Here is a 23834-nt window from a genome sequence, read left to right as displayed (position 1 = left end):
AACGTTTCATTTACTGTCATGATAATTACTGTTCTAGGCAATAATGCATATTATTGCAGAAAATCATATCTCATAGATATGTACGATATGTTGTATTTTTTTATTATCCTTCAACATCTTAATAATCACAATTATGTCTGTAAAACAATAACGACAAAGACAGTGTAAGAAATTAAACTGAAAAGAAAAAAAAAAAAAAGAGAGAGAGATTTATAGTTGTAAAAGTTGTAATATTCAGTACATTGTAGAGCTCGTATCTCTAGCGTATTTCCAAAAGGAGTAGGCTAATAATTAGCTATTCAATGAAGCTTATTACAGGACTAATCAACCTATGATAAAATTTCACTTCATATGTCTGGACATGCATTTGTCATGCACAAATCATATAAAGCACCTGTATATATGACAATAGAAATTAGAAATATTTAAAGATAAAGCCCAAAGTTCAAGATAGTGGAAAAGTAAATGACAAAATTCCTGATTTCATCATGATTAAATGTATGTTCCCATATTCACAGAACCCTCAGAAATGAAGGATAGGATCATGCCTTTTTTGGTTCTTTATGTCTATCTATAATTGACAATTTGTTCTTCCTTGGTTTCAGGTGCTGAACTGGCATATAAAATTTGAAGTCTAGTCTGAATTCGTATTTTTCTATTTTTATGGCTGTCAAGACACTCTTCATCTATTTGTATGCCAATTCGTCTATCTACAAAATGTGTGCAGCAGGGGCCTACACATAAGAGAATTAAAAATACAGTGAAATATGTAGGCAATTGTGGTCTTCAAAGACTGAACAGTGTCATTTCCTTCACTATAGAGATCCAAAAGAAAATCTGTAAAACTAAAATGTTTTCTACTAATACAGTAATAATTTTACCTAATGGTCTTTCAGAAAGTGTGAAAATGGAACTCTGAGTAATCTTAAGGTAGACAGAAATAAGTACAGCACCCCTTTCAAAATTGTCATTAATATAAAAAATTGAAAACAAAAATCGTGTTTTCAAAAAGTACAATAGAATACAAAACACAATTGGATTGATGCTTACTACTGAAGTGTCTGCATGTTTACACTGGAAGGTATATTTTACCACAACTCCACAACAAACAGCTGGAGAGAATACAATTAATTTGGTTATGATTACATCATATTATTATGGGACTGAGCAGAAAAGTCTCAAGAGTTCATTATGTATGTGTCACAACAAAGGCGGTGCAAGAGTTGAAAATGATGGTCTTGAAGAAATTCAGAAAATTGCATTGCACACTTTCTTCCACTGAAACAAATATATAGCGTGGACTGTGGACTGATAAAGAGAATTAAGTTCCTGGATTATAATGAATTATTTTTTATGTTTGTTTCCACCTTAAAAAAAAAAAAAAAAAAAAAAAAAAAAAAAAAGGAAATTTAATGGTTGACATGATATAAATATACCATAAAGCTTACAAATTCTTATTTCTGAAATAAAGGAACTGTATGGGATTTTGTTTGCTCCATTAAGTTTAAAATGAGCACAGTGGACAGTTTTCTACATTTTTCGTTTATCATGCATACATGGAAAAAAATAAATTAAATTTCTCCAATAAGGGATTTTATATCCTGCAGGATGTATTTCACTGTATCACAATAACATCCAAAAAAAAAAAAAAAAAAAGTCTTTTTATTTTTTTCTTTGTTTGTTTAGTTTATTTTTTTTTTGTTTGGTTTGGTTTGTTTGACTGATTGATTTCCTTGATAATTAGGAAAATATCTATGAGTACTTAACTTTAATGCATGCATTGTTGCCCTAGGTCTAGTAGGTTTTTCTTCTAACATACTTTAATATTTCTTTAATCTTCTTGAGCTACCAGACACTTGGAAATTTTCCTTTTGGAAAATCTTTTGCTGCAGAATAGATAGAACCTATAATAGCTGTCAGCAACACTAGGAAATGCTGATTTTCTATGTTAAGTTGTTTTTTTAAACTGTAGGTACTTGACAAATTTTCAGAAATATAGCTATTAAATTGAAGATAAAGATTAGTAATGTAAAATTTGACTGTAACTGTTTTCTAGATCATAATGCTATTTTTATTGTTATGTATTATTATTGCTGAATAAAAGTTTTTGTTCCCCAAAAGATTAGCTGTTCTTCTGAAAGGTATAGATTTCAAAAATACCTTGAACAGAAGAACTGAATTTAACATAAGAAAAGAGTTTAATTTCTTCATCTTTTTGCTGTAATCCCTGTGGCATACATCTGGAGTCTCATGATCAAAAAGATATAGATAAAACTGAGGTGGATGAAAAAATTTAATATTAGGAGAATTAATATATGTATTATATATAAAATATATGTTTCTCCTATGAAAAAAGACTGAGAGAGCTGGGGATATTCAGCCTAAAGAAGAAGAGGCTCAGGGGTGACCACATTGTGGCTTTTCAATACTTAAAGGAGTCTTATAAAATAAAAATGGAGAGCAAATTTATACTCAGGCAGATAATGATAGGACAAGGGGAAATGGTTTTAAACTAAAAGAGGATAGATTTAGATTAGATGTAATGCAGAAATTCTTAACTCGGAGGGTTGTGAGTCACTGGAACAGGTTGTCCAGAGAAGCTGTGGACACCCCATTCCTGGAGATGTACAAGACCAGGTTGGATGAGGCCCTGGGAAATCTGATCTAGTGGGTGGCATCCTTGCCCATGGCATGATCTTTACGGTCCCTTCCAGTCCGAGCTGTTCTGTGATATGTATATATATGGTACACACACGCACGCACACACACACACACATATATTATTATTTATTTTAAATAATATATAATATATATATTATTATAATATTATATATATTATATATATATTGTGTGTATGTATATATATATATATATATATTAGATGTCAAAAAGTTTTTTGTCCAAGACTGTTTATATTTCTGTTTATTACAGTAGGATAGCTATGACATATTGTGTCATATAGAGATGTTGAGAGATGGTAGAGATATAAATAGTTATGATCCCAGATCAGGTGCTTTTATGACTTTTTATGCCCTATATTGATGAAAGCAAGGTTTAGACTATAGCAAAACCTAAAGGGTTCTAATCAAAGACAAAATTAAAAAAAAAATAAATCTTGAATCAGCTTTTCTTTGAAATGGTTGCACTGGTATAGGGTGTTCTGACTTCCTCAGCATCTTTTGGTGATGCTGAGGAAGGAACCTTATCTTTTCTGGTTCATTTTTGTCCTTGTTTCGATATTAAATAGCAAATATAACTATGCTTGATATTTAATAGCAAATATAATACACACTTTCAGTTACAGTAATCTAGTATTTGCAGAATAATATACAAAAATATACATTGATATTATTGATGTTTCAAATATATATCAAAGGTACATCAAATTGTTTTAACCTGTAGATTATGATAAACAGCAGCATTATTCTGCCATGGAATTCTGCATTTAGCATTCAAAAGCATTCCTAAGAGATTGTTTTTCTTACTATTTTGGAATGAAAATGTAAATCTGAAAAAATATGAAAAATGAGAATTTATTCTGAAAAATATATATCCAGCTGATTCTGATTAATTTTCTATTTCACGAGATATGGGCATTCCAATGTTTGCTTTGTGTTTCAGATATAGGAATGAGGAATAATTAAATTAAAAAAAAAAAAAAAAAAAAAGCAAGAACAAGGACAGTTTTGCAATAACATGGTATTTAAAAAAACAATAGTTACTTTTTAAAAATATGTAAAAATAATAAGAAAAAAAAAATAAAACAGCATGCCCAAAACATTTCTGCATATAAGAAATGTATTTTTATTAAAAAAATGCAGGTAATTTGAAGTTTGATTTGCAAATCATATGTTCTAGTTCTACAAGTAATAACTACATTTACAATCTCAAGAGTATAATGAAATGTCTAATTTTACACATCATCTTCTTACTAAAAAGGAATCAAAATGTATTTTGTAGGATCATATCATCTTGTGGTTTAACTGCATTTAACAATGTTTAACAGAGTTGGGTTGACAAATCGGATATCAGTTGCCTTTCTGGACAAAATAGCAGTCTTTGAACAACTTGATAGTAACTTACGGATTTTCAGTTAAAATAGTGTCTAGCAGCAGATGCAGCTGATACATTTTACAGACTGAAATTTTCTACCATCATGTTCTGGCTATGTAGAAGTTAAATTGTTGGTTGAAGATAAGGATGAAACAACAAATTCTATGTTCACTGTCTTCTTTCATTAAAAACACCAACAAATGGAGACCTACCTACCTTGAGGGCATTCTCAAATGTTTGGTTTTCCTTGATCCTAGCTGTAAGAGTATTGTGGTTTGAGTAGTCAGTGATCCACAGTGCACTTAACTCAAGCATGCCCAGGACTCTGCTGTGCTTTGCTGTGTTATATTACAAGTACAGTGTGGGAGGAGTTGTTGACTCTGTTGAGGGTGAAAAGGCCTTGCAGAGAGGTCTGGACAGACTAGAGAGCTGGGCGATCACCAACCACATGAAGGTTAACAAGAGTAAGTGCTGGGAAGGGGCAACCCTAGCTATACATACAGACTGGGTGACGAGATGATGGACAGCAGCCCCACAGAGAGGGATCTGTGGGTTTTGGTAGACAGCAAGCTGAATATGAGCCAGCAGTGTGCCCTAGCAGCCAGGAGGGCCAACCGTATCCTGGGGTGCATCAAGCATGGCATTGCTAGTCAGTCGAGGGAAGTGATTGTTCTGCTCTACTCTGCACTCGTGCAGCCTCACCTTGAGTACTGTGTACAGTTCTGGGCACCACAGTACAAAAAGGATGTGAAACTATTGGAGAGTGTTCATAGAAGGGCTACTAAGATGTTGAAGAGCCTAGAGGGGGAGATGTATGAGGAGTGGCTGAGGTCAATTACAGGCTGAACAGTCTAGTTTAGTTTGGAAAAAGGAAGCTGAGGGGACTCATTGTGGTCTACAGCTTCCTCATGAGGGAGACTGAAGAGGCAGGCACCAATCTATTCTCTTTAGTGACCAACGATAAGACCCAAGGGAATGGTGTCAAGCTGTGTCAGGGTAGGTTCAGGTTGGATATCAGGAAAAGGTTCTTCACTGAGAGGGTGATCACGCACTGGAACAGGCTCCACAAGGATGTAGTCATGGCACCAAGCCTGTCAGCGTTTAAGAGTCATTTGGACTGTACTCTTAGTCATATGGTCTGATTTTTTGGTTAGACCTGTGTGGTGCCAGGAGTTGGACTCAATGGTCCTTATGGGTCCCTTCCAACCTGGGATATTCCATGATTCTATGATTCTTTGATTCTATCCTGCAGAAATTCCTTGGCTATTGGATGAATAAAGCCAGTTCCTGGTAACAGAAGAGGCTGTAAGCAGCTCCCCCTTGGTACTAGTTATTATGCCACCTGTTTTATTTAAGAATTTATTTTATTTTATTTTATTAACTTATTTATTGCATAGTCTAGTACAGAATTTCAGAAATTTTCCTGAATCACATAGACTGTATCACTTACTCCAATAATAATAATTATCTTTCATGTATATTGTCGTGGTTTAACCCGGCTGGCAGCTAAACACCACACAGCCGTTCGCTCACCCTCCCCCCTCCCTCTCTGGGACGGGGGAGAGAAATGGAAAGTGAAGCCCATGAGTTGAGATAAAGACAGTTTAATAAGACAGGAAAATAATAATAACAATAATAATAATAATAATACAATTATGATAATAGTACTATTAATAATAATGTGTACAAACAAGTGATGCACAATGCAATTGCTCACCACCCACTGACCGATGCCCAGCCTAACCCCGAGCAGTCCCGCCCCCTCCTCCGGCTAGCCACCCCTATATATTGTTTAGCATGACGTCAGATGCTAAAGGGGTATGGAATACCCCTTTGGCTAGTTTGGGTCAGCTGTCCTGGGTCTGTCCCCTCCCAGCTCTTACTGCACCCCCAGCCTGCCCGTTGGCAGCACAGAGCAAGAAGCTGAGATGTCCTTGGCTTAGTATAAGCACTGCTCTGCAACAATTAAAACATCAGGGTGTTATCAGCACTCTTCTCATCCTAAGCCAAAACATAGCATTCTACCAGCCACTAGGAAGAAAATTAATTCTGTTCTAACTGAAACCAGGACATATATTTACACAATCATTCTCAATGTGGGTTAGAAATATGTAAAACTAATGTGGTTAATTAAGCCCCAAGTATCTAAATTTTATTACTTTTAGTTTATTTGGCTATTAATTATTTTAATTCCTTTAAGAATATTGGTATATATAACGTTATTATTCTCAAAGTCCAATATTATGTGCAAGATCATAGGACTAGCATCACATTTTGCTTCTTCTGTCTTTTCTTTCCTTCTTCTTCCCCGACCCCTATGCGCACACGCACATGTGCACGTGCAGACACACACACACACACGAACGCTCTTTATGTCTTTACCTCAATGATGGGACTGAATATAACCCATAAATGTAAAAAGGTGGAGGGAGAAGAGGTGTCTGGAGTGATAGAGCAAAGCTAACTTTGGGAGGAAAAGGGTGGAAATATACTTTCCCTATGCTTCCTCTATGCTTTCCCTATGCATTTCCCTAATGCTTACCTTTTTGTTTGCCAATACCTAAATCAATAATTATACATAAATATATATATATATGTTACTTAAGTTATTGTTGGATATATATATGGATATATATAACTATATGCATATATATAAGTTAGGTTATTTTCTGTTTTGTCCACAGTAGCAACTGATAAATGATCACCCTTTGATTGTCTGAACCCTCAAGCTTTCTTGCTCACATTCTTCATGTTTTCTCCACCTTCAGCATCCTGGTGGAGAGAAGGGGAATGAATGAGCAGCTGGTTGAGTACTTGACTGCAAACCACAGACAACTCATCACAGCTGACTATGGTAACTGAATATTTTAAATGTTTGCTTGACTTTAAACTTAAGTACAGCACTATGGACATTAAACCATAACTGCCAGATTAGACAGGGCACCAGTTAGATATACATGACATTCTGGACAGGCTTCTTTTTTTCCATCAACCAGATTTAGCAGTTATCAAACTTTCAGAGAGGTTAGACAAAGAAGAGTTACTGATTTCAAACAGACAGTTCACAGTTGGATTTCTTTCTCATTACGTGGACTAGAAATATCAAATTAATGAAATGGTCAGAGTCATGAATGGCTTGAATTTATCTCAGAATACTTTTTGTATGTTGTTAGTATAATGTCATATAGTGGCTTTGGTTGGAAGGGTCCTCAAAGATCATCTAGTTCCAATCCCTCTGCCATAGGCAGGGGCACCACCAACTAGATCAGGTTGCCCAGGGCCTCATCCAACCTGGTCTTGTACACCTCCAGGAATGGGACATCCACAGCTTCTCTGGACAGCCTGTTCCAGTGCCTCACCTCTCTCTGAGTGAAGACTTTCTTCCTTATCTCTAATCTAAATCTTCCCTAGTTTAAAATCATTTCCCCTTGTCCTTTCATTAACTGACTGAGCAAAACATTGCTCTCCATCTTTATTTTATAACCCCCCTTTAAGTATTGAAAGGTTGCAATGAGATCTACTTGGAGCCTTCTCTTCTTTAGGCTGAACATCCAGACTAAAGCTCTCTCAGCCTTTCTTTGTAGGAGAGGTACTCCAGCCCTCTGATCATCTTCATGGCCCTCCTCTGGACCCGTTCTAACAGGTCCACATACTTCTTGTTCTGAGGGCCCCAGATCTGGATGCAGTACTCCAAGTGGGACCTCACAAGGGCAGAGTAGAAGGGTGAAATCACCTCCTTGACTGGCTGTCCACTCCTCTTTTGATGCAGGGCCACTTCTATGATGAAAAATACTAAGTAGGTTTGCAGATGACACTAAATTCAGAGGAGCTGTTGCCACCATCAAGGGTAGAGAGGACTTGCAGAAAGACCTTGACAAATGAGAAGGTTGGGCAATCACTGACCCCATGAAGTTTAACAAGAGCAAATGCCAAATTCTGTACCTGGTATGAAGTAACACTGGATATATATATATACAGGCTGGAGAGCAGCACCACAAAAAGGCATCCAGGGGTTTTGACTGATGACAAGTTAAATATGAGTCCACAGTGTGTCCTGGCAGCCAAAAGGGCCAAGTGTAACCTGGGGTGCATCAAGGATGGCATTGCTAGCCAATCAAGGGAAAAGGTTGTCCAACTCTACTCTGAACTGGTGTGTCCCTACCTCAAATACTATGTTGAGCGCCACAATATAAGAAGTATGTAAAACTACTAAAGAGTGTCCAAACAAGGGCAACAAAGATGGTGAAAGTTCTAGGACAAAACATATAATGAGCAGCTCGTTTGTTCAGTTGGTTTGTTCAGTCTAGAGAAGAGGAGACTGAGGGTAGATCTCACTGAAGCCCACAGCTTCCTCACAAGGGTTGCAGAGGGACAGGAGCTAATCTCTGCTCTCTGGTGACAGTGACAGGACACGAGGAAATGACAGAAGAGGTTCAAGATGAATGTTATTAAAAGGGTCTTCACTGGGAGAGTGATCAGGCACTGAACAAGCTGCCCATGGAAGTGGTCACAGCAGCAAACTTGTCAGAATTCCAGAAGTGTTTGGACAACACTGCTAGACATATGGTTTATTTTGGGGTGCTCCTGTGTAGAGCCACACAGTTGAATTCAATGATCCTTGTGGGTCCCTTCCAATTCAGGATATTCCATGATTCTGTATGTATGCATAGATAAATAGAAACATTTTAAATCTCCACAAGTATGTTTCTGCTAACATATAGAAATGTATATGCTTTATTTTTCTCAGAAATGCTGAAGAAATTCTAAAGCACTCATTACAAAATATTTTCTTTGGTCACACTGTAAATTATAATTTATATAGACAGTTTCTACAAGATTATGAATGATCATAGATTATATAGGCATAATTCAGCAAGAGCACTGTGATGCTACTTATTCATGAATGGAAAAAAGGATATTACTCATAAAAATGCTTAAATTAAACATATGGAAATCTTTAAGAGAGACAGAAAAAGTGATATTAACGAATGAATGAATGAATGGGAAGTTTCAGATGGGAGGGCACCAGAAGGCATGGCAGAAAAGAAGTTTGGTGAGAAAAAAAGAAAAAAAGAAAAAAGGTTATAAAAATTGTATGTATTTATAACACCTAGACTAACACGTTCACCAAGGTGACAACATTTGAAGCTTCTGAGAATAGCTATATCAGGAATTAGGAAAGCAAAGGCAACTAAGGAAAGCCTAAAACAAGGCTGAAATGAACCATGAACTGAAACCATTAAGATATGATGGCAGGAAAACATGATAAACTTAGACAAGTGGAAGAAGCCATGAAGCTGGACAAAGTCTAATAGTCTCAAGCCCTCATTCTCACAGTGGTCTTTAATCACCAGCATTTCCTAGAAAGGAGTACAAGTGGTCTTGGAAATATCTGGGGAATGTTAAGGACAATTGTTTGACTTTGATGATTAACAAGTTGTTTAAATGAGAATTTTGCTACTCTTGAAGAAGAAAAAAAAAAATGTTTTGGGTGTTGAAGCTGATGACAAACTCAACTGTAACAACCAGAGGAAAAGTTGTGGTCTGTTATAAATTCATTAGATTCAGTTGAATGAACAGTTTGGATAATATTTGTGATTGTTAAATCTGCACTTAGGAAAATTAACTAGAAAAATAATATTTTAAGAATTACTACATTCAGAACTGCTGAGACATCTAGGAACAGATTAAGAACTCATTGTATGAATTACAGAAATGGGAATAGTATTCAGAGGCTGCCTTGTGCTTTACAATTTGTTGATATACTTTCTTGTCCATAAATCTCTTAGTTTGTGCTTCTGCTACCTGTAAGTATTGATTTAGCATAGAAATTCCAAATATATTATTCTGACTGAATAATCCTGACTGAATTATATTATATATATATGATTAAGTTATTTTCTTTTAATAATAAAATCTGAGATAAATTTTAAAATCCATTTTGTAGAACTTCCCCAAACTGTATCTTTTACTATCAAAGCTGGATTTGGGTCTTTTTTTAAATTCTCTGATGTTTAAAATATTTTCCAAAAAATATCACTATCCTGACAAAAGTAGTCTTAGAGACAGTCATTTTAATAATGGTTGTAAACTGAATCAGTCTTTTTTGATTATTTCTGAAATAGTGCATACTCTTTCCAAAATGTACCGAAGTATTTCAGTCCTTACTTACAAAATTGTCAATTCATTTCCAGCTCATTCAAGTTACAGTCATTTGCTGTGCATCCAGATAACTGTTCTGAAAATCAATGACGATATGATAACAATGCTTATAAAGTAGAAATTGTCTTCTGAAAAGCTTTGCAGTCACCCCTGTGGCAATTTATTTTAATAGGCACTTTTTATTTATTTTTTCCCACCTGTATTTCACCTATATATCAACTTGTAAATTATAAAGACCTTATCAATCATATTTCTATGAGTTTAATTTTTATATTCCCATATTTTTGTTCTGCTATGTCTTGTATTTGCATAATGTAATGTTTTCTTCAGAAGACATATGGAAATTCAAATTGTGAAATGAACAGCATATAATTATATTTAGCATTTTCCCAATAACTGTCTGTTGAACAGGATATGTTGAAATTCTACTAAACCTGGGCAAAGTAAAATCTCATAATGCATATCAGATTTGTAATAATTTTGACAATTTCAAATGCAATAATAAATTGAAATTATTGGAATCCTGGTACATTCATTTACTTGAAGGAAAACATTGTAAAATAATACATGAGCTTCTGAATTACTGTAAGCTTGGATTTTCTTCTCTGTTCTTATTGTTTTGTTTGTTTGCTTGCTTTTGCCACTTATTGGGAAATACTTTTATGATTCTTTGTTTTATCTGATCCTATAAAGTATCCTGCAAACTGGTTATGTGAAGATTGCTATATAAATTAGATGTTGTTGCAATAAAGAATGATTCATGCTTATTTAAATCAGAAATTATTTATTAATAGTTTGTTTCTCATACAATAAACCTCTTAAAACACTACAATAATGCTTTCTGAAAATATGTTGTTTAGTGTTATTCAGGAAATATGCAGCTGAGAAATAAAGCTTTTTTTATTTTTTAAATTTTTATATAAAGTAATGCATTAATATGTTTCTTTTTGAAGGAGTATAATACCATATGTTTGTTCTTAGTATATAATACATTTTTCCAAATGGCTACAATGATTAAGGTATAACTACTGACAAAGCTTATATACATTTAAGTGAAGATAATTAAAATATTAAAGCTAAATTATCTGAAAATTATAATATATATATCTTTAAGAACATTACTGTTTTAGGGGAAATTAACCTAAACAAAACAAACAAACAAGAAAAAAAAAAATATATATATATATTTCACTGTATAAATTTGATACAAATGGCCAAGACCATACATTTGGAGAGTAAAGTTTGCTTTACAAATAGATGAGAAATTTCCTTTAGTTGAAAAGGCAATTGGCATTGATATTACACATGATTATTTAGAAAATATGATAATAGAGGTATCATGGGAAATAAAAAGCTGATACAGGTAAAAATAGCACCAACTTTTACCCTTAATAGCATTAACTAGCATTTGAAGGATTATGGGATGTTTCTGAGAAGAGGAGGAAGGTGTCTTCTTCAGACCTCTGCTCATCAAGGGTGGGAGAAGAAAGGACAAAAGGAAGCTTTGTAGCTTTGCAGTTTTGTAACTTCCTTCCACTGTCCCTGCCCTGTCTCCAGTGTGTTCAGGAAGCTTTCTCCTTCAGTTGGCTTTCTCTCAGCCTTTTCTTAACACCATGACATGTATTTCTCCCATCCTGACTGTCTCTGACAGAGATGCAAAACAAGCTGCCAAGAGTTTGTTGTCAGACTTTGATTCAATTTCCCAATCCTTCCTATGTGAAATACTAACATAAAAATGAATGATCTGACAAGTATTTTGCTATTCCTAGACAGCTGGACATTTTAGACACCCTTTGCTCAGCCTTTGTGTTACTAGCCTTAATCTTTTACCATTATACATAATTTACGTATTATGTAACATTTCAAGCTCTATGCAGCCTGAGTATTGTCAATGGTGAAGACTTTAGAACTGGTCCTGTAACTGAAACTGTCTGTTTTGATCAAATGCATTCCCCCACCCTCAGTTCCAGTACTATAAGAATGGAAGTATCAAGCATTTCTATGTTTATTTGGAAATGTTTTAAACTTACATGAGAATATACACCTATGTAGATGAGAATATACACCTGTGATTCAGCTCGCTAATGGCAAGAAAGAGGATCAGATGTGTCAGATGTACAATTTTAAATAATTATTTTATGCTAATGAATTTTTGCCTTAAATAATATTTCATATTTTTGATCAATTTATTTCTGACCAATCTGTAAAATATATCTCTACTGTTTCTAATTTATGTGTAATACCAACTCAGAGAATAAAAATTTTTCTCTTGTGAATTCAGAATTGTTGATGTAAGATGGCCAAGAAAAAAAAAAAAATAAAAAAAAAAAAGTGCCTTTTGTCGCTTCTCAACACTTACACAAATATATGGCTCAAGCTACAAGACACACAATATTCAAAAATGATAAAATCTCTACACTGACCCCAAAAGCCACAACCTTTACTACCTTTCATACCCGACTATTTAACCTTCTTTCCCTATATGTCTTTAGCCTCTTCCTCAGACTGGTTCTTCAAGGAACATGGCTGCAAAAACTCTGCACTTCATGCTGCACACAAATTAGGATGTGGCAGTCTGTGTCTCTCCTCAGTGAGCTACATTCTGGCCTTTTGACCTCACAAAGCTTCCAGGTAGCTACTCAGTCTACTGGCATAACTTGTTATCTAGACATGTTCCACATTCTTAAGTTATTTTTCCAGGTGCACTTCAGTCCTGAATTCACTTTAACTAACTTTCAGACTTTTGTTTTCTACCTATTGTTTAGCTGTGAAAGTCTTAGTTTTCCACACAGATAGATTCAGGTGAAACTTTGCACCAGTAATCTATTCCCATATACAAATAGATTTGCACAGAGGAAAGCCTATTTTTAGTGTGCTGTCTGAAGCGCCATTGTCAATTTTTCTGGCCACAATTAAGTCTCAGTGAAACATTTTATCTTACAAGGAAAAAGATATGTACTAGATTCAAAACTAGTAACCTGAAGTTGTTTGGGTTTATGCGACAAGGTTTGGGTAGTGGGGTGCTGCAGAGGTGTGAGAAGAATCCAGAAGCTGACCCATGTTAGATAAGGGCCAGTTTCATCCCACTGCAGAGGGACCCACTGCCGTCCAGAGCTGAGCCAATAACCAGTGTTGTTTGCACCAAACACATTTAAGAAAATAAAATCAATCAATAAACAAATAATATATCTACATTCTGCTGTGCAACAGTAGCTGGGATAGTGAGGAGTGAGAAACAGCCCTGCAGACCCCAAGGTGGAGGGCAGAAGGAGGGCAGGAAGTGCTACAGGTGCCAGAGCATAATTTCCCCTGCAGCCTGTGGAGAGGCCCCTGGTGGAACAGGCTGTCCCCCTGCAGCCCATGGGTCCCACATGGAGCAGATCTCTATGCTGCAGCCCGTGGAGGAGCCCCCGGTGGAGCAGGTGGATGTGGCCTGGAGGAGGCTGCAGCCCATGGAGAACCCCACAGGAGCAGGCCCGGGGCTGGAGCTGCAGCCCGTTGAAAGGAGACCACGCAGGAGCAGGGGATCTGGGGGAAGCTGCCACCCATGGGGGACCTCTGCTGGAGCAGTGTGCTCCAGCTGATAGATGGACCCCATGGTACAGACCCATGTTGGAGCAGTTCTTAAAGAGCTTCTGCCTGTACTCATGCAGGATCCATTCTGGAAGGACGGCAGCCCATGGGAGGGACCCCACATTGGAGCAGAAGAGAGTGACCATGAAGAAGTGTCGGAGATGAAGCATTGGGGACTGACCTCAGCCCCCATTCCACGTTCCCCTGAGAAGATTGATAAGGATTTTCATTTTGGAACTGACTCCAAACAGTATTTGAAGGCAAAATGAATGTGTTTTTTTCTTTCTTTTTTTTTTTTTTTGTATGTTTGGTTTTTGTTTTGTTTTGTTTTATGATTATGTACACTGTAAGATATATGAAAGAGAGATAGCTGGATTAATGTTTTATCAACAGAAAAGCTCTTTGAGCAATCATGTATTTTTTTCCCATGTATCCTAGACTGTAGACCAAAGAGCAGATTGAAAAAAAAAAATAAATGTGTTAGCTACAGACACAGATGTTTGCACAAGAAGGAACAAAAATAAAGCCATTGCATCTTGTCACTGCAATGTTAAACAAAACAAACAAACACCACCAACAAAAATAAATAAACCACCCACCAGCAACAACAACGAGAACAGAAACACCAGCAACCTGAGGACAACAGGCAGAGTAAGCATGGGTCTAGCGTATGAATGTTTCTTCCCAAAACATGAAGCACAGACTGACAGAGGAAATTAAAAAGCAGAAAAGAAATAACCAGATTTCCAGTTTGTTTCTGTGACTCTATTCCTTTGTGCAAGAAATGAACAAATGTTCTGTAGAAATTAAATAGCCTGTCTAAATTTATAAAAGGAAATGCAAGAGCAGACAAGAAAGGGAAAATACAGGATGTGGGGAAAAATGGTCATATCTTAGGTAAGGCTATAATCCCCTGGCGATATATTTTCTTATACTGTATTCACAGGGAACACTGGCTAAAGCTGGAAGAATCTGACCCACAATATGTTGACAATGTGCTGCAACTGCATCTAATCACAGCAATTAATAGACACTTGGATGTTGAAGTGGTTTCATTGCTTAAATATAACTGCAAAGTCCATGTAAAATGGACTTTGTGTTATTAAGGATTTTTGATTACATTGAAAAAATCCATGTCCTTCTTTAAGGAGATCATACAACATAATAATTCCCTAACTTTATGCTTGCTGTGAAAATTTAGGGAAATATATAAATATATATACATTCACCAACTAAGAAACTAGTAGTACAGTATAGATACTTTAAGAGAAGTGATGATGAGTGAAATTAGATCAATGATAATTCTAAAATAACAAAACTTCTACATTCATTCTTTTTCCCAGTGCTATTAAAAAGGCAAAAAAAAAAAAAAAAAAAAAAAAAAAAAAAAAAAGATTATTAAGCTGAATAATTAATCATTAAGCTGAAAATTAATCATTAATGAAGTCCGGGTTATAAAAGCAGGTAAGAAAATATTTGGAAAATTTAAGATATATAAGACAGGAGCTCAGAATGATAAGAAAAACATTGTGTTAAGGGAATTAATTAATCAACTTGCTGAATGACTTGATTGCAGGCTTTATGGAGTTACAAGAAAATACCAAAGGATTATGAAGAAAAAAAAAAAAAAAAAAAAAAACTGAATTTTTAAGTAGAAATTTCTAGTTCAGTAAATAGAGATTACTCTGCCTGTACAATTGAAATCTCAATTAGAGAAAAACAGAAATTTAGCGTCAAAACTAAGCATTCTGAAGTCAATGAGATGGTGAAAACTGATAGTTTTGATTTCAGTAAGCCTGATATCAAGCCCACCTTATAAAAAAAAAAATAAATGCTATATTCTAAAAAGAAAAGAGAAAAAAAAATCAATAAAAATGAAAAAAAGGGAAAAAAAAAAAGAAAAAAAAGAAAATAAATGAAAAAAAAGAAAAGATAAATGTATGTATATATATATATATTTCTATGACCATAGAAGTTCTTCTGAGTCTCAGAACAAAAAGGAAGAATGTGCAGAAATTGAGCAACTCCTTAGTTATACACCGAAAAGTGCTGAACAAACATAGATAAAAAATCCAATCATATATTTACTTAACTTATTAAGTTAAACTCTCAGTCAACTCATTCATAATGAAGATTAATAGGTGCACTGGATTTACTATTTTTTTTCCTATATTAAACTATTTTTAGAAGTCTATTAATGGTCTTTCTGTAAGGAAATTTAACTGACTTGATTTCAGAATAGTCAGATTTCTATATGTTTGAGGTTCATTAGAACTTCCATGATTTATGTCAGTAGTTCCTGAAAAGCAAAGGCAGCAACAGGCAGGAGAAATATGAATGAATGAGGAATGTGTTTATCGGCAGCTTAAGAGATGCACAAAATTCTTCATATTGATAGTAGGTTCTAATTTACACCTATTTATAAATGGATTCTTTCTCTGTCTTTGATACCAGGGCTCTTATACCAGGGTTCATTTTAGTGCTTTTCCCAGAATAGGATGTTTATTTTGCAAACAGAAAACATTAGAATAAAAGTTTTATTTAGCTCTGGGAATGTGTTTACTTCATCATATGGAGTTACTAGAATGGTAGATGGGGCAGAGAAATTTCAGACTAAATATAAAGAGGTAAGTCAACATGGATTCATCAAAAGAAAGTCCTGCCTTTTATTTGATCTCCTACAATAAGGTCACCTGCTTGGTGGATGAAGGGAAGGCAATGGATGTAATCATTCTGGATGTTATTAAGACCTGATACCATCCCTCACAATATCCGTCCAGACAAATTGTCCGACTGTAAAATGAACAGGTTCATACTGTGCTGGGGGATGAACAAGCTGAATGGCAGAGCTCAAAGGATCATAGTGAATGGGGCAATATCTGTCTATCAGCATGCAACTAATTATATTCCTCAGGGCTCAGTTCTATCATTTTTATTAGTGATCCGGATGCAGGAGTTGAATGCATCCTTTGCAAGTTCACCTATGATAGTAAACTGGGATGTGCTGATGGATCCTGGAGGGTGACAGAACTTGCAAATAGATCTAGGTAGACTGGAGTATTGGCCAATCATCAACAACACAAAGTTTAACAAAGGTAAATACCAGGATTCTGTATCTGTAGCAAACACAGGTACAGATTGAGATGAGTGGCTTAAGAGCATCCATGCAGAAAAATATCTGGGAGTGCCAGTTAATAGTAGGCCCAATATGAATCAGCAGTGTGCCCTGGCATCCAAGAGGGAAAACCACATTTTAGGATTCATTAAACACAGAACAGTGAGAAGATCAAAAAAGGTCTGTATATAATTAGCATTGGTGCAGCTTCACTTTGAATATTGTGTGCAGTTCTAGTCTCTGCAATGTAAAAATGATGTTAAGATACTTTAAAACATCTTGAGGATGGCAACAAAGCTGGTGAGAGTGATGAAAGGTATATCTTATTAGGAGACGCTGAGGACACTTGCGTTGTCTACTCTGGACAAAACCAAACCAAACCAAAACAAAAAAGGCTAAAAGGTGATCTCTTTACTGTATACAACTTCTTGAGCAGAGAAAGTGAAGAGGGACATAAACTCTTTTCCATGGTAACCTATGTTAGGATGTGTGGGAATGGCACAAAGCTGTACCACTGGAGGTTCAGAATAGGTATTAGGAGAAACTTCTTTACTGTGAGGGTAGTCAAACACCAGAACAGACATTCCTAGGAAGGTGGTTAAAGTCTAATGCCTGCCACTGCGGAATACACATTTGGACAATGCTTTCATTAATATTCTTTAACTTTTGGTTAGCCCTGAATGGGTCAGGCAGTGGGACTGATATATATTTGTAGGTCCCTTCCAACTGAACTATTCTTTTTTATTCTAGTCTATTCTAGTCTAGCCTAGTCTAGTCTAGTCTAATATAATTTTATTGTTTATGTATCAGTGATGATATTATCTAGAAATCAGAAGTCCCCTGTTGCTTGGACATAGAACAGAATACTTTAAAAAAAAAAAAAAAAAAAAGAGCATCTACAATAATCTACATTATTTAAAATGTAAATGCACACACATCTTCATATGCAGGAATATAAACAGTCTTAATCATCAATGAAGCTTCCAAATATGCTTAAAATCACTGGAAGTTATAATCAGACAGTACAGCAGAGGGTGGCTGTAGCTCCTGAAAGGATCTGAGACACACTGAGACAAATATCAGAGGCTGGATTTTAACTACAATATGCACTTAGTGAGTGTTCAGGCTTACACTGCAGAAGACACAACACAGAAAACAAAATATTCCCCAAACCCCCTAAAAATAAATAAATTAAAAAAAAAGTTATAAATCAATGCCATTGCACTAAAATACTTTATGAGTTATGGTTTCTGGTTTTGCAAAATAATTTCTAAAAAAATAAAATAAAATAAAATAAAATAAAATAAAATAAAATAAAATAAAATAAAATAATAAAATAAAATAAAATAAAATAAAATAAAATAAAATAAAATAAAATAAAATAAAATAAAATAAAATAAAATAAAAAAGGGCTTACATTGTCTTTCTCTGGAACAATAAACTGATAAACTGGGACAGAAATACGAGAAATTGAATTTTTTGTTGCCTGCTCAGATACTGCTTCTTCATCTTGAAGTCTAAAGATGCAAGACAAATCAAAGGTACTGAGAAATAAAGAAGACAGTTAAGGGAGTTTTCTGACATCAGAAGCAATAACAATATTGAGAGTTAACAGGTTCACTCATGGTAACATCTGCCAATTACACGCAAGAGTACATGCACTAGTTTTGTGTCCTAGTCTGACCCAGAAGTAACAGTATGCTTCTTTCTTGTGTGCTATATAGATTTTAAAAGATATAGGAATATGTAATAGAGCATATTGATACTGAATTCAGTCAATTGATACTGAAGTAGAAATCTGTGGGGAGGTTTGTTTGTTTGTTTTATAAACAAAGAAAATGATATAGTAGAGTTTTTGTTTGTTTGTTTGTTTGTTTGTTTTTTAAAGAACAAGAGCAGGAGCAAACAGTAATAGGGTATGTTCAGAAACCTCTACAAAACCAGTAAAAAATTTTTGAATTATTTCAGTTCAAAATCATAGAATAAACCCATTTAGCATATTTTCTGCTTATTCAGTATGTATCTACAGATAAATTACCTTGAAATTAATATGCATATGTTTTTGTAGCCCATTTTTCACAAAAAAAAATGCATAGGCAGAAAAACAAACAAACAAACAAAAAGAACATGTTAAAAACAAAATACATTTTCACTTGCAAATTTTAAAAAGAAAATCACTGTGAAATATTAATTGCAATACTGAATTTATCTCTATTCTGATGATCACCTTTGAGTTAAATTAATGCAGATTTTAAAGGTTAAGTAGGTAAAGACTGATTCTGGATTATGAACAAATTGATTTTAAAGGACTGCTTATGAGAACTCCAGCAGATGACTAATGTCAGGCAATAATTTTGTCCGTGAAAGAAAATTATGTGCAGGTACCTCGCTCTAAAATTTCATAAAGTGGCATACTAGTATTTTCAGAATGACCATAATAACTAAACCATTTTAAAAGCTTGATTATTTAATGAAAAAAAAATTAACTACTTTTTGTTAATCAATTACATAAAAATGCATTTAGAACATAAAAAGCTGCTGATGTTTGTTTTTTTTTTTTTTCATTTATTTTATCAGGTAAAATCCAATGATTTGTGCTCCCTCTACCGTCTTTAAAACAGCAATTCTGTATAGCAAGAACTGGATGTTAAAGATAAATTTTACACATAAAATAATTAAATACAGAAGAATTTGTAGTACATTTACTTTTGGGCAAAGGTAAGATACACCAAAGTACACTAACAGCATAGAAATTCTTCTCTAGTTAGAGAAGCAAAATACTAGCCTGTGAGAAATACATGTTCTATTTCCAGATATTATTCTAAACAGAGAATTAAAATGTCTTTTCTTAAAATCAGCAAATTTCCAAACAATTCATATGCTTTTCTTTCCTTTTTTTTTTTTTTTTTTGTTGTTGTTTTGTTTTGTTTTGTTTTGTTTTGTTTTTTGTTGCTGTGGTGGTGGTGGTTTAACCCCAGCAGGCAGCTAATTATCACCCAAGCACTTGCTGACTCTCCCCAGGTGGGACTTACAAGTGAATCAGAAAGGTAAAAGTGAGAGAACTCGTGGGTTGAGATAAAGACTAGATAAAGCAAATGCTGCACACACAAGCAAAGTAAAATAAGGAATTCATTCATTTGTTGCTTCCCATCAGCAGGGAGATATTCAGCCTCATCCATGAAAGCAGGGCTCATCATGCGTAATGCTTTCTTGGGAATACAAACACCATCCCACTGAGCATTCCTTCCTTCCTCCTTCTTTTCCCTTTTATTTCTGAACATGAAGCCATATGGTATGGGATATCTCTTTGGTCAGTCCTAGTAAGCTGTCCTAGTTGTGTCCCCTCCCAAATTCTTGTGCATCCCCAGCCTCCTTGCTAGCAGGGCAGCATAAGAAGCAGAAATGCGCTTCGCTCTGTGTGAACATTGTTCTGCAGTAACTAAAAACATGGGTGTGTTATCACCACTATTTTGGTCAAAACTCCAAGACACAACATTGTGTGAGCCTCTAAGAAAAAAACTAACTCTATCCCAGCCACAACCATGACACTTTTTTTTTTTTCCTGGTATTCACAAATCCTGTACACAATTTGTGCAGTATCATTTTTTTTCCTACCCATTAAAGTTACACATACAAATACATTTGAGGGACAGTCAGATAATTTTAAACTAAACACAGTATGGAGAAATGTTTATTCAAGAATGAAGAATATTTCCAAACACTACTTTCCCTCTACCAAGAAATATAAACAAACAAGTGATGAATTCTCTCATTCTTTCTGGTAAAGAAGGAAAAAAGGAAAATAAGAGAATTAGTACAATCTGTCAAAATGATGTTACTAGCTCAGAAACTGATGTTTTAAGATTTATATCCCTTACTAAGATCACTATGAACTCTACCAGAAATCAAACAAAAAATAACCCTGGTAACTGGTAGATCATAAAGACAAGAGGAAAGAAAAGGGAGGAAAAAATACAAAATAATTGTACAGCATTTTAATTATCCAAGACATTTCTTGCACACATCCAGAAAACAGGGACTCTGTAACAACTAAAAGTAATCCTGAATATACTTCTTACTGACAAATTGGAAATTATTTCCTTTCATTAGCACATTTATGCATCTGGAACTACTACAGCACAATAACATATGATAAACAACTTACTCCTAGATGTGTTTAATGAAATTAAATTGGGACACTTAAAGGACAGCTTCAGGAATTAAATAATTGGTTCTCACTGCTGCTGAGAAACAACAACAAAAAATACAAATGCCCCAAGTAGCTGTAGAGAGGTCACTATTCTTGCCTTCTATCCAAGTATAATTTTCAGAAACAAGTTATCTATATACAAGATACCTTACTCTGAAATTACATTTGAAATTAGATAACAGGTTCTGGAAGTCCTAGGCTTTTGTACTACAGAAGATCAAATGAGACAGTAACAACAATCTCTCTATATTTAAAACATAAGTATGAATTTTTATCTGACTCTTACATGAAAGTGCCATGGACAAGGGACTCATAGTGCTATCTTCTGTTTTCACTGTATCCTTAGATATAACACTGAAGTATTATGCCATGTATAACCATCATATACTGAAGTATCTCTATGTTAGTTGTTACACCTGCATGATGGCTCTCAAAGAAAGCAAAGTATGAGCATGTATCACATTCATTGACTTTGGAAAGAGGATATTAGGTCTCAGGGAAGGGGGCTTCAAGTCAGTATCCACTCTACCTTCCTTGGTTAGAGTGGATACAATAGATTTTGAATTTAAAAATTTACTTTCAACATAGCATATCTACATATATTTACATGTATCTTGTTCCAAGACTCAGACTTGATTTTTCCTCGATGCTTTTATTTCTTGCTTTCCTTTCATAACAGTTTGAATATGTTAACTGAAAACTAACAGAGGCCCAAGAAATACCACAAAAAGAAAATGTATAGACTTATTGTTTTGTCTGTGTATGAGAAGATACTTCTTTTGCCTCTGAATTATAGGTATGATATGAAATTTCAGTATGCTATGAAGATACAGTAAATCTGTAAATCCAAGTACATTTTAATTTGCTTTATTTTCTTCACAATAAAAAAAAAAAAAGAATAAAAATCAGCTTTCTAAGCAGATATGAGGCTTGCTAAATAAGCTAAATAAATGCTATGACACTAAGAACCTCATGTGGATTCTATGCTCTAAATATCAAGATTTCTATGAAGCTGGTTTTGCAACAGCAAATGCTGAAGCAATATTACAAATTACTGTTGTTCTTCATTTTAATTTGCATTACAGATCTTTGCTGAAATGCATTCCAAAATTTTGTCACCTCAAAATTATCAGGAAATATTGCACAAAACTACAGGATGGGTATTGGGGGTACACAGTCACAGAATGAGGTTGGAAAGGACCTCTGGAGATCTAGTCCAACCCCCAATCAAGCACAGCATATTGAGCAGGATGGCATTCAGGTGGGTTTTGAATATCTCCGGAAAAGGAGACTCCACAACCTCTCCGGAAAACCTGTTCCAATGCTCTGTCACCCTTACAGTTTCCTCATATTCAGCCAAACTTCCTGTGTTTCAGTTTGTGCCCATTGTCTCCTGTTCAGTCACTGGGCACCACTGGAATGTCTGGTCCCATACTCTTGACACCTTCCCTTCAAATATTTGTACACATTGATAAGATCCCCTCTCAGACTTTTATTCTCCAAGCTATGTTGCTTATTAAACAAATAATACACAACAAAGTTTTTTATTTTTTTTAGATAAAAGCTTAGTAAATATTAATAAAGGCCTAGTAAATATCCAAGGACAGAAATATTCAAATTTCTCAGGGAAAAAAAAAAAAAAGTCAAACAAAAGGAAAAATAAAATAAAATAAAATAATTAATAATAATAGTAATAATAAAGAATATATCAATGTTGAAAAGTTTGTAAACACTCCACATTATACTTTGAACAGTATAGGTAACTTTCAGATACCACATTAGAAAAGATCAGAAATACCAGTCATAGAATCATAGAATCATGAAGACTGGAAAAGTCCTTCAAGATCACCAAGTACAACCATCAGCCTGTATTTTAGGGTTAAGAACTGTTAGGTTTGGTCCGATGTGAAACAGGCATTGTTGTAAGACTAGCAAGGTGAAACTCTGACGTTGCAAAGATACATATTGGTTGCTCAGTGATTTGGCACCAGGCCACAAGTCATCTGGCATGAGACAATACTGTCATCTGCACAGCACGCACAGGCCATGCAGCTGTACGTGATCGCAGTAGCCTATCAAGGATTGCTGAGTTCTCCCCTGAGGCTGGGGCAGCCAATCGTGCACTGCTCTGGGACTGGGAGCATGCAGGGGCAAAACTTAAAAACAGGGCAAGTTGCTCTGCATTGGCAAGGCATGAACATCAACTGAAGTCAATGTTGCCTCCATGGGGACGCCTGCAAGACATTGGTGCCTACTGCGCCGACGGGATGCAGACCATGACCTGGGTAAGCGTCTGCTACATCAATGATTGGGAAGAGCATCACACTCATCGGTACTTTTGTCATCACCCTGGGGTTGATATGTTAACAAGCTAACTCATTAGTAAATTATTTGTTTTTTCTATCGCTGTTCAAGTGTGTGTGTGTGAGTGTATTTGACATCCCCAAATAGCTTGCTTCCTTTATATACATACATAGCTCTTGTCTGATCCTTGCTGGGCTGAACCTATCAGCTTTAGTCCCCAGAATCTAACTAGAACAGTCTGATCTACTGATTCCCATCACTTAGTGTCTCATGATGCTACAGACATGAGACTTTGAGACCATGAGACCAGTTAAGTATCTTTTAAATACCCCCAAGGATGGGGAGATGGGGACACCACTACATCCCTGGGCAGCCAGATCCAATGCTTGACCACTCTCTCTGTGAATAAATTCTTAA

At 35.1% G+C, this 23834-nt stretch overlaps 1 long non-coding RNA gene across 1 annotated transcript in view; it reads right to left on the bottom strand.

The window, feature by feature from the left end:
- The window catches only part of LOC311430364, a 376701-nt gene that overhangs the window by 628 nt on the left and 352239 nt on the right, over positions 1 to 23834 (bottom strand). The gene's annotated exons all lie outside the window — the stretch shown is intronic.

Source organism: Aythya ferina (genome assembly GCF_964211825.1).
Source record: "Aythya ferina genome assembly, chromosome: 1".
Lineage (NCBI taxonomy): Eukaryota > Metazoa > Chordata > Aves > Anseriformes > Anatidae > Aythya > Aythya ferina.
This window is presented reverse-complemented; position numbering and strand designations above follow the sequence as displayed.